This window comes from Meriones unguiculatus, chromosome 7 (assembly GCF_030254825.1).
Source record: "Meriones unguiculatus strain TT.TT164.6M chromosome 7, Bangor_MerUng_6.1, whole genome shotgun sequence".
NCBI classification, from domain to species: Eukaryota; Metazoa; Chordata; class Mammalia; order Rodentia; family Muridae; genus Meriones; species Meriones unguiculatus.
In genome coordinates, this window is record NC_083355.1 from 36569715 (window position 1) to 36585181 (window position 15467).

Genomic DNA, 15467 nt, shown 5'->3' on the forward strand with positions numbered 1-15467 from the left:
CATTCCAGAGGAAAACCCATCTGAAGAAGAAAAAGGGTTTGAGACATTGTTAGAACAGAAGCCATCATCTGAGTTGCTTTCCAGTGCCAAAGAAAGAAGGAAAGAGAAAAGAAAGAAAGGGAGGGAGGAAAGAGGGAAGAAAGGAAAAAAGGTTGGAGTGGTCAAAGCTAAGCTTACAGATAAGCTTGAAGGGGCAAACAAACAAGATCTCAAAACTGTAACAAGGGCGTGGTGAGGTATTTGGATTTTAACGCAAACATGCTGCAAAACAAAAAATATTTATGGAAGGGGCAATGATCTTAGTTTATCACATATGATTTTTAGTTGCACCCTCATTGCGGTTTGAATTACTCAACGTTTTTACTTTTATATTGCTTCTCTTCGGAATGTAAGTCTGTGAACGTGAAGATCTATGTTGCTTTACTGACATATATCAGTAAAGCAACATAGATCATAGTGTATATATATATAGAGAGAGAGACTATATATGTGTATATATCAGTAAAGCAACATATATACTATATGTAGATCTATATATAGATACTATATATAGAGATATATCTATATATAGATACTGATATAGATATCTATAGATACTATATAGATATAGTATATACCATAGACTATATAGATATGTATATATATACTGATATGTATATATATGTATCTCTCTCTTATTCTGTATGCTCTCGATAAATGTTTGATGAATGCATGAAAGTCTACTGTATGTGTATGTATGAATTCTAGTTATTTGGAGAAGGGACATAGAACAAATAAGAGTGGAAATGGAGAGTAAAGTAGAAATGATGTTGCTTTTGTCTGGGTTGATGTCTATGCAAGTATGAATAGGTTGGGATATAGTTTGGGGATAGGGTTTAATGTACCCGATGGATTTTGTGGGGTGAGGAAATTGAATCAAAGGTAACTGAATGCTACATGGCATCTACAGAACTAGGGATAAAGGAAGAACGACCTTCTAGTGGGAGTGAGGCATAGCACATGGAGTTGGTATGTTCTGTAGACATGAGAAACGCTAGTTGAGTAAGTGAAGACATCCAACTAGTTACTTGGACCTAAGAGTCTGAGGTTCAGGAGTGACGGTGAACGCTGGAGAAACAAATCAGGAGACATATATATCGTACAGTGCATAGACTCACACCTCACACATCTGTATCATTGATGTATATCTATGTATGATGTAGGGAGGAGAGAGAAAAAATGGTTGTATTGAGACCTTCACACTCAAGTAGAGCCAATATGGAGTGAGCAAGAGATGGGCATGGAAATCTCTTCACTGATTTCTTCTTAAAACTTACAGCGGGGATAGCTTGCTGCTTTGAATATATTTACTCCCCCTAAAAGTAGGACTGGGGAGATGGCTCAACAGGTAAAGACACTAACCTTGCAAACCTGAAGAGCTGACTTTGATCCTGGGAATCCATGCAAAAGACCAGATAAGGTTGTGAAGAAGTTTGCAGTATTTGGCTCAGCCAGGGCCAAATTTTATCTAGGTAAAATACAGTGGTTATGGTCTCTCCCCTGCAGTTATAGCCACCTGATGTTGACGGCTCACTACAGAGTTAACCTCCCAGGGGCTGAGAGAGAGGAGAGGAAAGCCCCATGGATGGCCGTCCTTACTAGGAGTTAACATTACACCAATGACCCAGCATGCTCCCCTTCTCCTTTCAGATAATAGAGTTGTATTGTTCCTTGAAGTTGTGTATATATATATATATATATATATATATATGTATGTATGTATACATTCTTTACTTTAAAGGCCTGGAACTCAGTCTGAATCTTACAGAGGTCCACCTGCCTCTGCCTCCCAAGTGCTGGGATCAAAAAGTGCGCCCCACCGCGTCTGGCCCATGTTCTTCTATTTTAGTTCTCTGTTTACTGCATTGCGCTTAAAGCTCCACATTGGTCCACAGTCCTTGAAGTTTCTGAGGCTGAGGCAATCCGTCATGCCTCTTCTTAATGTATTTGCTGAGCATGACATTTGTTTCACATTAAGTGGCCAATAATTCTTTGAGTGTGTGTGTGTGTGCACACGTGTGTATGTTATGTTCTGTGTGTGATCTGGTGTGTCTATGTGCTGTATGTCCAGGTTTGTGTGGGTGTGTGCAAACATGCATGCGGATGCGCATGAATGTGTTTTGCCAGAAACAGACATCTGGTGTGTCTCCTCAATTGCACTTTGTTTTTTTTATTTACTAATTTTTTATTATATTAATTTTCTGTATGTATATGCATGACCTACAGTACATGTGTGGAGGTCACAAGACAACATGCAGGAGTTGGTTCTTTACACACTGTAGGTAACAGGAATTGAACTCAGGTCTTTAGGCTTGGCAGCAAGTACGTTTACTTGCTGAGCCATCTCTCTGACCCTCCATATTTATTTTTAAGATTATTTTATTGTTTGAGTGTCTTGCTAACATGTATGTATGGGCACCACATCTGTGCCTGGTACCCCTGAGGTCAGAAGAAGGCATTGAATCCCTTGAAACTGGAGTTATAAGTGTTATGAGCCAGTAAGTGGATGCTAGGAACCAAACTCCCAGCCTCCATAAGAGCAATAAGTGCTCTTAACCACTGAACCATCTCTCCAGCCCCCACATTTATTTTTTAAACAAGAGCTTTTACTAAACCCAGCACTCGCCCAATTGGCTAGACTTACTGGCCAATGAACTTCAGGAATCCATCTGTCTCCTAACCCACCTCCCATCCCCCCAATGCTAGGGCTATGGGCACCTGGAACCTGGCTTGAAATGTGGATTCTCTGGTTCTGAACATGGTCCTCATGCTTGTATGGCTAACCACTTACCAACTGAGCCATATCCTGAGCCCTGTAAATCTAACTGAGCTAACAAAATGGCACAAAACACACAAAGATCTCTATGAATTTAGCAGTGGACCTGTTTCTCTAGGCTGGTGTATTAATAGATTTTGGCAGACTGAATGAATGAAGTCAAATGGGAGCAGACTTATACCATTGCCTGCCTCGACGATGCCCAGCTGACTCATTAAGGGAGCATTTCCTCTTGGGGGAAAAAGAAAACAAGACTATTTGAAAGTATCGTCAATAAATGTGAAGAGGAAATTGAACCATGGTTCTGTATAACTGGAATTTCTCCAAAACTTAGTATGATGTGATTGTTGGACACACATGGTTTCTCAACTGTAGCCAGTGAGAACACAAAGTCTGTGCAACACCGAGGTGGCAGCTGCTCGGGGCAGCTTGTTGTTATGAACAGAGTGACCACTCCACGTCCTGGAGGTGTGTCTTGGAATGTTTTTCCTCTTACACTCCTTGCTTATCATTCACCAAGCTCCAGCAAGAATTTTTTTTTTTTCACAGTGTCCACCATGGCCTGGGGGTGGGGGCAGAGATTAAGTCGACCATCTTTGTTCTCAAGGAGTAGAGCATGCTAGAGATGTAGTTGAGCTCCAACAGAGGATGGCAATGTCCTAGGACTGGCAGCAGAAGATGTAGGGAGGGAAAGAGTTGTCACGGGGGATTGGGAGTGGTGGCATCGGCACTGTATGACATTAGGACGGCTTTGTAGAGAAGATGAGGTTGACACAGCAGGCTCGGGATGTAGCTCAGTTGGTAGAGGGGTTGCCTAGAATTTATGAAGCCCTAGGTTCAGTCCCCATGAACTAGTAAACTAGGCATGGTGTCACGTGCCTGTAATCCTAGCACAGGCAGAAGGGTCAAACGTTCAAGGTCATCAAGCTGGTGAGATGGTAAAGCCCTTGCTGCCAAGCCTGATGATCTCAGTTCATTCCTGAGAACGCACATAGTGGGAGAAGACGACAGGTTCCCGCAAGTTGTCCTCTGCCCTCCACGTGCATGCTGGGGCATGCGCACATTCACAATAAATAAATCTTCTTTTTAAAAATAAAGTCAAAGCTATCCTTGGGTGTATAGCCAGTTGAAGGCTAGCTCCGACACTATATGAGATGCTGTCTCAAAAAATGTTTTCCAATAGATGTTGTGGTTAAATGTTTGATTAGTTGACTGATTGATTGATTGATTTGTTTTGTTTTGTTTTGTTTTTTGGAGACATAGTTTGCCTGTGTAGCTTTGGCTGTCTAGGAACTCACACTATAGACCAGCCTGGCCTCTGCCTTTCAAGTGTTGGAATTATGGTGTTCATGGCCACCACCACCACCACCACCATCACCATCCAGTGGGTAAAGGTATTTAAATAGAGCAGACAGCTGCACTGGATGTACAGGGTCCTGAACACAGCCTGATGTGTTTGAGGGTCTTCTGTTTTCAGAGGAGCTGGACGCAAGGACACAACAAGACTTGGAACTAGACAGGGAGGTAGGTACTTCCGAGTAAAGAGCCTTATGCACAGTCAGAGGCACTGAGAGCCATTCAGGGGTGATAAGCCAATAAGAGAAGCACTTTGCAATTTTAAGATCACAGCAATGCAAAAGGGAGGCAAGTCCAGAGTCAAGGAAACCAGAGATGGCCCTCAAAGAAAGAAGCAAACCCAAAGCACATTAAGTACCAAGTGTGGCAGCTTGTGCTTGTAATCCTGGCACTCAGGATGCCAAGGCAGGAGGATGGCTGTGAGTTCAAGATCAACTTTAGCTACAGGGTGAGACCACATCACTCATACAGAGGTTAGAGGACAACTTTGATGTCAACCTTTGCCTTCCACTTTGAAGCATGGTCTCATTTTTGGCCTGGGAGCTTCCGGAACTTCTCCTGTCTCCACCTCCTACCTCACCGAAGATGTGCTGGCATTGCAGGTCCAGGCTATCACACCTGGCTTTATGTGGATTCTGACAATTTCAGCAAAGGTCCTCATGCTTGCATGGCAAGCACTTTACTTACTAGGCCACCTTCCCAGTTCTGAGTGGAGTTTCTAATCATCATTTGGAGGAAGGAATTTTTATGTATCTCCAAGAAAAATAGAGACCCCCTGAACCATAGCTCCAGGGCCTCAGCTGAAATCTAGTTTATGTAGAGGATAGTGTATTGCAGAATATTTGATTCCATTGTAAACCCCAAAATTGTAAACTGTAAAACCCTGTTGATTGTTTGGTTTGGTTGAGCTCTAACACACACCTTTAATTCGAGAACTTTCTGTTTATTGCAAACAAGTAAGTATGGAGTGATTCACCCAGCCCTAGCTTTGGCCTGGTTCCAAGGAACCTGACAACCCTAACCTGCAGGAAGCAGTAAGAAAGAGAACTGTGGTCCCCCACTCCCATTAACCTGTTCTCTCTCCTACATGGTGTTGGGGCGTTGGAAGGGATTGGGGTGGAGAAGAAAGAAAGAGACATTAAGAAACCCAAGTTAAAATAGTTAAAAAGTACACCTACAGATGGCACCCAGATGTCGGGCTTAAAGTACTGGCTAACGCCGTAGAGGAGACAGCAGAGTATAGAGTGATGAATACATCTTTCAGGATACAAGCATAAGGTCTATTTTGGCTGCAACCACTGGCTTTATTCCCGCTTTACTCCCAGAGAGGATTCTCTTCATTGTCTTCCTGCACTCCATTTTAAAGAAGGTTGGGAGAATGGTTGAACAATTAGAAAGGATTGCAGAGTTAGCAATGTAACTAGAAACTTTTCGGGTAGAGGTTGAAAGCAAAAAGTGTCATTGGTAAAGGGAGAATGCCTGGTAACTACCAGCCAGCATTCTCCACAGTGGCCGCCCAGCTCTGCTCCATGCACCTTCAGTGTCAAGTTCCCACAGCCTCTGGGCAGGCTGGGAAGCTAGATGGAGCAGAAAGTACAGCCTGCAAACTGAACTGCCAGAGAAGCAGCCTCAGGTTAAGAGATTAACACCATTAGCTTTCCCAGTAGCCACCAAAAGTTTTAGATATCAAAATGCTCAGTGCAGCCTCAGAGCTTAAACCGGCCAGTGAGTTAACTCTGAGAAATACGGTAGGTTCTGCTAGAGAAGCGAAGGAGCCGTTTCTGGCAGCACCGAGTTCTCTGCAAGAATGTCTGGGTAACTTCTGGCTATTAGGAACCTAGCTTGAGGCTCAACAGCAAAAAGGGTGAGTGCATCCAGACAAGAGCAGCCAGAAGTCATCAGGGTATAAAAGAAATGATTGATCCAAAAGGGTTTGGTTCCTTGATTATCTCCTTTTAAGAAAGCAACAACAAGTTCTGTTTATAGTAAAAGAAAAGCCATTTTTTTTTTAACAGAAAGGGGAAAATGTTGTGGATGTAAACATGTTTTTGTTTTGGTCCCAGGTGTTGGATGTGGGACTGATTCAGAAGGTCCACAGCAGCAGACTATTTGCCTCATGCAGACTCTGAGAGGAGCTCTTTGCCAGCTGCAGATAGTTTAAAACTGAGGACTCTGGAGAGAGAATAAATGCCAGAGGCCAGAGAATGTGGACTAGGAGAAAGAACAAGGCTGTTCCTGCTTCCCTCTTGCTGCTCCTGGTTGCTCTTGTGAGACAAGAAGATGGAGATCTCCTGAAATGAGGATTGGACTGGCTCCAAGGAACCTGACAACCCTAACCAACAGCTGAGAAAGAGAATTGTGGTCCCCCTCTTCCACTAACCCTTTCTCTCTCCTACCTGGTGTTGGGGTGTTGGAAGGGATTGGGGTGGAGAAGAGGGAAAGAAGCATTAAGAATTCCCAATTAAAATAGTTTAAAAAGTACGCCTGTAACGGTGGGCCTATAACCCAGCAACCGATAGCACAGTGGGAACACTCCTTCACTTTATTTGAGGCTGAGGTCTGGGTTCCAAATTCTCAAGACACACCAAGGCTTCAGAATGCAGATAAAGTGTTCTCCTTTCCTATTCCTTCTTTTTCTTTTCCATGCCACAAGAGTCAACAGAATGCACGCTGCAGGCTTTACTGTAAACAATGGAAAGTTGACGGCTCCAGTCACTATATTACTGCCGTTAGAACAGAATTCAAAGAAACAGCACCTGCATCAAAGCTGGCCTCACGGTGGCACTGCAGTCTTGTTGGAGCGCAGACTCTGGCAGTCTCTTATTAGCGGACTGTCCACAGTGAAGAGCTGAGGTGAGCTCTGGGTCCACAGAGCCCACAGCCTGATTCCCTGAAGTGGATCCCACGGGCAGCTACGGTGCTTTCAGACTGGGTTTCACCTACGGCTGAAACCAACAACGGAGTGTGTAGTGCAGCAGACTTTACATCAGAGTTAAAAAAAGAGAGAGAGAAATTACATCAGAGTTCAAAAGTAACTAAAGCAAATCTCTTCACAATTATTAACAGTGATCACTTATTGAGCACCTGCCATTTGCTACACAGAGTCCTCAGATTATCTGAGCTCTTTAGAGGTGTTATAGTGGCTCTTATTTACCCTTCCCTCACCCCACCACCACTACAAGAAAGAAAGAAACCAGGGCTCAGAACTATGACGTAGCCCGACTCTCATTCCCATACACAGTATGTAGCCACATATTGAATCCCGTCTGGGTGGTTTCAGGTCCTGAGCTCCCGGAGCACCTTTGGTTAGTAATGTCATAAAGGCTACAATTAGTTAATAAAGTAATTAATAAAGCGTGGCCTCTTGGTGGTAGGACTTGGCCCAAGTTCATTTGCATAGAATGGTATTTTAAGGGTCTTGTGAGGCTCCTGTTGTTACCTCTTCATGAAACTTTGTCACAAATGAGAAGGGGATTATTTGCACAGTCACAGAGAATATCCCCTGGGGTATTTGTTACTTACAGAGAAAAAAAAAATAAGGAAATTTACAGTGGGGAAGTCTGGCAGACAACCATGTGAGGGGAATTCTCAAAGTATCAAGCAAATATGGTAAAGTTTGTACCATGGGAAGATTTTTTTTTCTTTTACAATAGGAAAAACAAAGGATGATATGTATATTTTTTTCCTTTTCGCCATTGTTGGTCAGCAATGGAAGAGGTGACCGACACCTATCCAAGTGCTTAGTTGGTGAGGCTGAGGCCGCTGCATCGCAACTTCTAGAGCAGCCTGGCTACATAATGAGTTCCAGACTAACCAAGACCTCGTCTCAAAAACAAAACAAAACATGGTATACAAAGTTCAGTGACTCAAAATCTAAAACAAAAGTATCCGTCTGGACAAATACATAATGAACGTGGTTACAAAACTACTTTAAATTTCTTTCTTTAAATCTCATTTTGTATCTCAACATTCCTGAAAAGTGTTGATTTTCAAGCCCGTAAGCCTTCTAAGGACTTACCCTGAGTATATGCCTGCAACAACCCGAAAATACGTGTGCACGAGGTTATTTGTTGCAATACTTGCATTTATACTTGCAAAATAATAAATGCAGCCTGAGTGGCCGTGTGAAGGCGTGGGAGCACTGCTCCTGGGGCAAGACAAACAAACAAACAAACAAACAAACAAAGTGAGAAAATATGCATGTGCCTGCTTTTGTGACCAAAATGAAAACTTGGGAGAATGACTCGGAAATGAATAAGATTAGCTACCTATGAGAGTGAGTGGAAAGGGAGTAAAGTGAACGAGGGGCTGGACTGAGTAGGAAGACGGGAATGACATTGCTCTCTTCTCTCCTGTCCACACTCCTTGCTCTCCCCACCCCAGGTCTCAACAGAGTCTTGCTGTGTGGCCCAACACCCTGGGCCAATGTGAGCTTCCTGCCTCATCCTCCTGAGTAGCTGGTTCCTTACAGGCATGGGTTCCTGTTCCTGGCTTATTACTATTTCATTTTTTGTGGGAAGTTCTGACTTTTAGAATCCTGTTAATGTTTACATGACGCCCTCCAAAATGCTAAAACGGAATAGACGAGGCTAGCATAATAATCACTTGGGAAAGCAGCTATGTGTGGTTGAGACCCACCAGCACGAGGAATTTTATATACAGTGTTGTTTCACTAAACGCTTTTAGACCAAAGAAAAGGAAAACTATAAATTAATTTTGAACTCTAGTGTGTTTTCTTGGCCTCTTATTTTTGATGATTCATTCTGGGCACTCTGAAATTAGGTAAATAAGTAATGTACTGTAAATAATGAGGTTCAGTTTCCCCACAGAGAGAAAAGAAAGTTACTAATCCGGAAAGGGGGGGAAAGTAGAATGAATTCTATAATAGAAACTGGGTAGGTGGGAATCGGGCAGGACAGCTTAATTCATGAATCAAAGTATTATGTATATACGTATATGTATAAGTGTATGTGTTCAGGTTTTGAGCATGTGGCAATAAGGGTGATGTCAGGTGTCTTCATCTGTCACTCTTCATCTTGTTCTTTTGAGACAGGGTCACTTTCTGGGAACTAACTTGTCACCACCTCCAAAATCCCATCCCCAACCCCATGAGGTTATAGGCTCATACCACCACTCATGTTACAGCTGGGGATTTGAATACAGATCCTCATCTTACCAACCAAGCTATCTCCACAGCCTCTAAAATTATGGTTTTTAATATAAAGCTCCTCTGTGTGTGTGTCTCCCCCGACCCCGTGTGTGTGTGTGTCTGTGTGTGTTTCCTTGCTCTTAGAAGCAATACTCAAGCCTTCCCCTCACTTCTTGGCTTCTAAATTCCATTTGCTGCTGAAAGGAATCATAGATCTGTGGAAAACTGGCTAGAGCTTGTGAAGTAAAATACGGCCTTTAAACAATTAAGCCTGTAAGTTAGGAAGCACTCAGAAAAAAAAAAAAAAAAAAAAAAAAAGAAAGAAAGAAAAAGAAAAAGTCAGGATGACCTAGAGAGTCATCCTGAAGGGAATCAGACTGGCCTGAAGGGAATCTGGCAGCTATACTTGATATAAAAATAGCGAGAATAGTGAATCACAACCCACTGAATAAGATATGTAGCTATACAGACAATCAAGTAAATACATGTAGGAGAGAGCAAGTGAGCCTTTTCCTTAGATTGTCAAGGGGGGTAAGCGATGCGTGAAGGGGCTTGCTGCCGAGCTTGATGACCTGAGTTTGATCATAAGGCGACCACATGGTGGAAGGAGAGAAATGTCTCCGGCAATTTTTCCTCAGACAGACACACATACACGCAGTGATAATAACAGCAAAGGTGTTAATTAGCGCAGGAGGAGCCATAGATGACAGCGCACGTCTGGAATCCCAGCACTCAGAAGATCGAGGCAGGAGGATCATGAGTTCTAGGCCAGCACGAAATATTGTAGCAAGACCCCGTCTGCAAAAGAAAGAAAATGTATGAAATATAGAAAAATAATGGAATTAGAATTGGAAAATAATTTTCCTGACACTCATTAGTAATAATTTAGTCATTAATTTGTGGAAAAGCTAGTGGGTAAAAATTGGATGAGAAACAGGATATTGTTTCAAAGCATTGTCACAAAGTATGTCCCCACAGGATTTTCATTCATTACAAAGCAGAAAGTTATGCTTGAGTATAGGTACTTATCAGACACCACGTTAACAAAATGATCAACATATAAATGAAAATAAGTATGGTAAACTCTCATTATTTTGAAAAAGCCTAGGTGAGGAGTACAAAGAATTGGGGTACTATTTTTACACAAATATGAACTTGTGTCAAAAGACATTGCTAAGCCACAGCAAGACAAAGGCTGTACAAATTTATACGACATTACTCCTGTCCCTTTCAGCTCAGCGGCCGTGGAAGCCACAGCTGGACTTTGGGAGCTGGAAGGAGAGAAAAGGCTTTCATGTCTCCTTGAAGACTATCTAAAACACATTTTTGACTTTCAAATGATGCAAACTTGTTGCAAAACAGTTTTTTAACAGATAAGAACTTTGTTGTGTGGGGCTGGAGAGATGGCTCAGTGGTTAAGAGCCCTGGCTGCTCTTCTAGATGAACCCAAGTTCAATTCCCAGCACTCACATGGCAGGTCACAAATATCTGTGACTCTAGTTCCAAGGATCCAACGCCCTTGCACAGACATGCATGCAGGCAAAACACCAATGCACATGAAATAAATGAAAAAAAAAAAAAAAAAAAAAACAAACCCAAAAGAACTCTGTTTTGTACCAGAGACGAATTCCACGCGTCAAATTGTGAAAAAGTAGTTGAAGATTTGAGTTCTAGAAGACCTAACAGTTAAAATGATGAGGAAGAAATGGAATAAGTAGTGGCTAGTAAGTGTGGCCCCAGTTGTCATCTATGGGGCTGCTGAGATGGCTTAGCATTTGTAGATGTGTGTGCACGTGCCCCCTGCCCCAAATGAATGAATAAATGAATGAATGAATGAATGAACACATGAATGAAAAAATTAAATTCCATATATTACGTTGTTAGGTCCAAATATCTCAACACACATTTATGATTTCACCACTTAGTAACCATTTGAAGGCATAAAGCACAATTGCCAAAGAAAACATACCATAACACTTACTTGCTGGTGAGGTTATGTGTGCCCTGGGTGTTGCACAACCAGACTGATCGGCTCAGCTAGACAGTACCATAGTTACTTCTCACTCCACGTTATAATCCATATAGTCCTTGTTTTTCATTTCAGAATTGAAAAAACAAAACAGGTTTACAAAGATCTGACCTCACTAGATGGAGAAAGTCAGTGGGTATGGTGTCCCATGCCTTTAATGGTGACACTAAGGAGGCAGAGGCAGGCAGATCTCTGAGAGGTCAGCCTGTCTACAGAGTGAGTTCCAGGACAGCTAGGACTACCTATAGAGATCCTAACACAAAGTAAAACAAACAGATAAACAAATAATAAAAAGCGGGAGAGCAGTCTGCCGCTGAAACAGTTTGTTTTCTCGACTAGTGATTTACACAATTCCCAGCAGATTCAGACCTTTACTGTGCCACCACTGGCAGATTAAACTCTCTTCATCGCCACAGTGGACCTATTGCTGTGCCACCTCAGAACGTTTGGGGGGCACGATTACGCAGTTATTGGGAACAAAATTCTCAGGGGAAAATCCAAATCAGATTGTCGTATTTGATATTACATAATAATTGATGTTATCAACTGATTTAATACTTTTAAGATATTTTACACGCATGTCCTCTGTTTCACCTGATTGTTAATAGAAGAGACAGCCTTCTATTTTATCACAACAAAACATAAATGGAAACATTTGGAAGGAACAAAAAAAAAAAGTTGGCATCCTGCTCGGTGGTGGTGGCCCACGCCTTTAATCTCAGCTCTCAGGAGGCAGAGGCAGGTGGATCTCTGTGACTTTGAGGCCAGCCTGGCCTACAGAGTGACAGCCAAGGCTACACAGAGAAACTCCGTCTTCAAAACTTAAAGAGAGAGAGAGAGAAAGAAGAAGAAAAGACAAGATAATATCCTGTAGGTCAAAGGTAAAGGCCTGCATGTAAGGAGGCCGTTGTTGAACTCATTGTTTTTATAATCTCTTTTTAAGAGCTATGGCACTGTCTCAGTGAGTAAAATGCTTGCTAAGCCTGGATCTTCAGCATCCATGTAAAAAGTAGGCCCTGGCAGCACCATTCCATAACCCCAAAGAAAGGTGGAGACAGGCAAATTGTTGGAGCTCATTGGCCAGCCGGTCTAGGCTGTGATGAGCTCTAGCTTCAGCAGACACCCTGTCTCAGAAAATAAGGTGGACAGTGATTGAGGAAGAAACCTAACATTGATCACTGGCATCCACATGTGCACGGACGCATGCATGCATACGTGTGTGCACAGCCATATACACACGTGCAAACATACATGCACACGCACGAAACATACATGTGCACACATGTGTATGTAAAGCCATATACACATGTGTGTACACATTACACACACGCACACACACACACACACACACACACACACACACACGAGCATACCCATAAACATCCCTTTGCTGGATGTGACAGTGCACACCTGTTGATCCTACTACTTGGGAGAATGAGGCAGAAAGACTTCAAATTCAAGACCAGCTTAATCTGCAGTCACGAGTTTGAGAACCACTGGGTAGATGTGAGACTAGTCTTTAAAAAACAGAACAAAAACTTGTCTTTCGTTCTATGTTGCCTTTTTTAAGTTTTCTGTCTTTTAGACTAGGAAGCAAACATTCCCTCTGTGCGTACATGAAGGGACAGTGAAGATGGAGAGAGAAGCAGTGGGTTCACTCAGCGTTGCTCAGCAGGAAACGAGAATTGTACCATTTATTTATCTGGATCATGAAAATTCAGGTATATATCTGCATGTGTGTCTCAGGGCAGCAGAGGGCAGCAGATCTTCCTACAGATGGTTGTGAGCCACCATGTGGTGGCTGGAATTGAACTCAGGATCTTTGGAAGAGCAGACAGTGCTCTTAACCTCTGAGCCATCTCTCCAGCCTGAAAACTCAGGTATTTAAAATCTAATAACCGCAGACCTCTTTGCAATAAGGTGATCAGATGCAGTACTCAACAAAATCAAGGTGCCCCCTTCTGACATGCTCTTACAGTGTTAGAACTTAGTAGGTGTGGTTTTCACCCAAGAATTGAAGTCAGTAGAATGTGAAACTATACAGTCACGTAATGGCGGTGGACAGAGCATTGTATGACTGAAACAGGGGGGTGAGCTAAGGAGACGGCTCGGTGAATAAAAGCCCTTGCTGTACAGAAGCCTGAAGACCGGAGTCTGACAGCTTGATCCACATAAAAGCTAGAGGCAGTATTTTAAGCGTCTGCAATCCCTGAGCTCCTGTGGGGAGGTGGGAGGCAGAGACAGGAAACTCCCCAGAAGTACTGAAAATAAAACTGACCCAACAGTGCTGGAGTTACCAGAGCGCTGAGTAAAATATACCTCTGAAATGTCACATCTGTATCGCCCCACGGACTCCACTGCTGAAATTATAAGACAGCTGCAGACCCTGCTTTCATGCCTGTTAGCTGCATGTTAGGCTACTCCTTCCCTTTTCATGGCTCTGACTGTGCCCTGGGTCCCTGGAAAAGTGGAGAAGTTTAAGATAAGGCTGACAGAGAGGTGGTCTTTTTCTTTTCTAGATCTGAATACCGGCAGTGGCGTGAACGATTGTCCTCAGGACTGTGAATCGTAGCGTGACACCCGACGTTGTGTTAAAGTAGCATGATGAATTGGCTGCAGAATGGATGGGAAGGAATATGAAAAGATTTGTATAAGAAAGCACCATAAATCATCTCTGGTACAGTGGGGCCCCCAGCACTCAGCCTGTGGGCTTTTCAAAGGAGCGGCAGGGAGGGAAGAAGAAAGAAAGGGGGTCTTCAAGCTTTGGCATTACGGTACCTCCTAAGCCAGGAAGGCCAGCAATAAAATCCTTCTCAAGGTACCATTCACTAGTTTGGTTTGGAATACCTGTCAGAGCCCTGTTCATGTATGGCTTTATTATGGGGCTATTGGGGTGTGCTGGATAAGGAAAAGGGTAGATCATGGTGACTCAGACACAGTTCCTGCCTTACAGTGGTTTTGGCACTGACAAGGATTCGGCTTGCTTGTTTAGCATCAACACAGATACATAGTAGAATGTCCTTAATTTTGAGGAACAGATGCATTGCTAAGCCCTTCTAGTATTAATGTGAATTCCCATCAAATAAGTGGGTTTGTATATTTTTTCACAAAGCTGTCTTTTTTACCCTCAGTGGGAATTAATCTCCTTTGCCCCTCTGTTCCTGTTATCCTATGTGCATGTGCTGTATTTCCCCAGGCCTTTTTGAGGTCATTCTTGTGGAGCAGGAATTGGAAGAAACACAGGATTTGGAAAGCCAATCAGATTCAGATTAGAATCTTAGTTTCTCTACTTGGTAGCTATGTGTGGCCTGGCTTAGCTTCTTTAAAATTTTTTATTGTTAATTGTTAACAGTAAATTTTTACTGTTAATTATGCGTATATGTACACGTGCCTTTGTGCATGTGAGTGCAGTGCCCGTGGAGGCCAGAAGAGGGCGCAGATCCCCTGGAGCTGCAGGTAGTTGTGAACAGCCAGATGTGGGGGCTGCAGACAGAACTTAGGTCCTCTGCAAGAATAGTATGAGCACTTCAGTTTGAGCCATCTCTCAACCCACCTGGGTTAGTTTCTTAAACTCTAAGTCTTAGTTTCCTTCTCTGTATAATGGGGATCATAGCTCTTATGTATGGAGAAGTTGTGAAGGCTAACTGCTACAAGGTATGTGAATCTTTTGTTAGTCCCTGCTATCTGGTGCTGTGCGGGGTAATTGTTTTATAGGGAAGAAAACGGCATTTGTCAGAGTTAAACACCCTAAGTACTTTGTAAATTGGAAGAAGCATCATACTGGGCTTCAGAAATCTGGAGCCATGACTGCTTCACCCATGTCCCTTTCCTACCTCTAACTGAGCTAGGGCACAGGAGCCATGGCTCAGTGCTTAAGAGCACTTCCTGCTCTTCCAGAGGACATCAGTGTCCTCTCAGCTCCACTCCAGGCAGCTCATAACCCCTGAAATTCCAGCTTTGGGGGATCTGACACCCTCTTTTGGCAGCATAAGCTCATCCATGTATACATGCGCCTGCGCATAAACAAAGATAAGTCTTCAAATGAAGTCCCAAGCCAGTCACTTAACTTTCCTGACCTTTGTTTTTTGTGAGAGGGAGTGACCACTAATAATGACGTG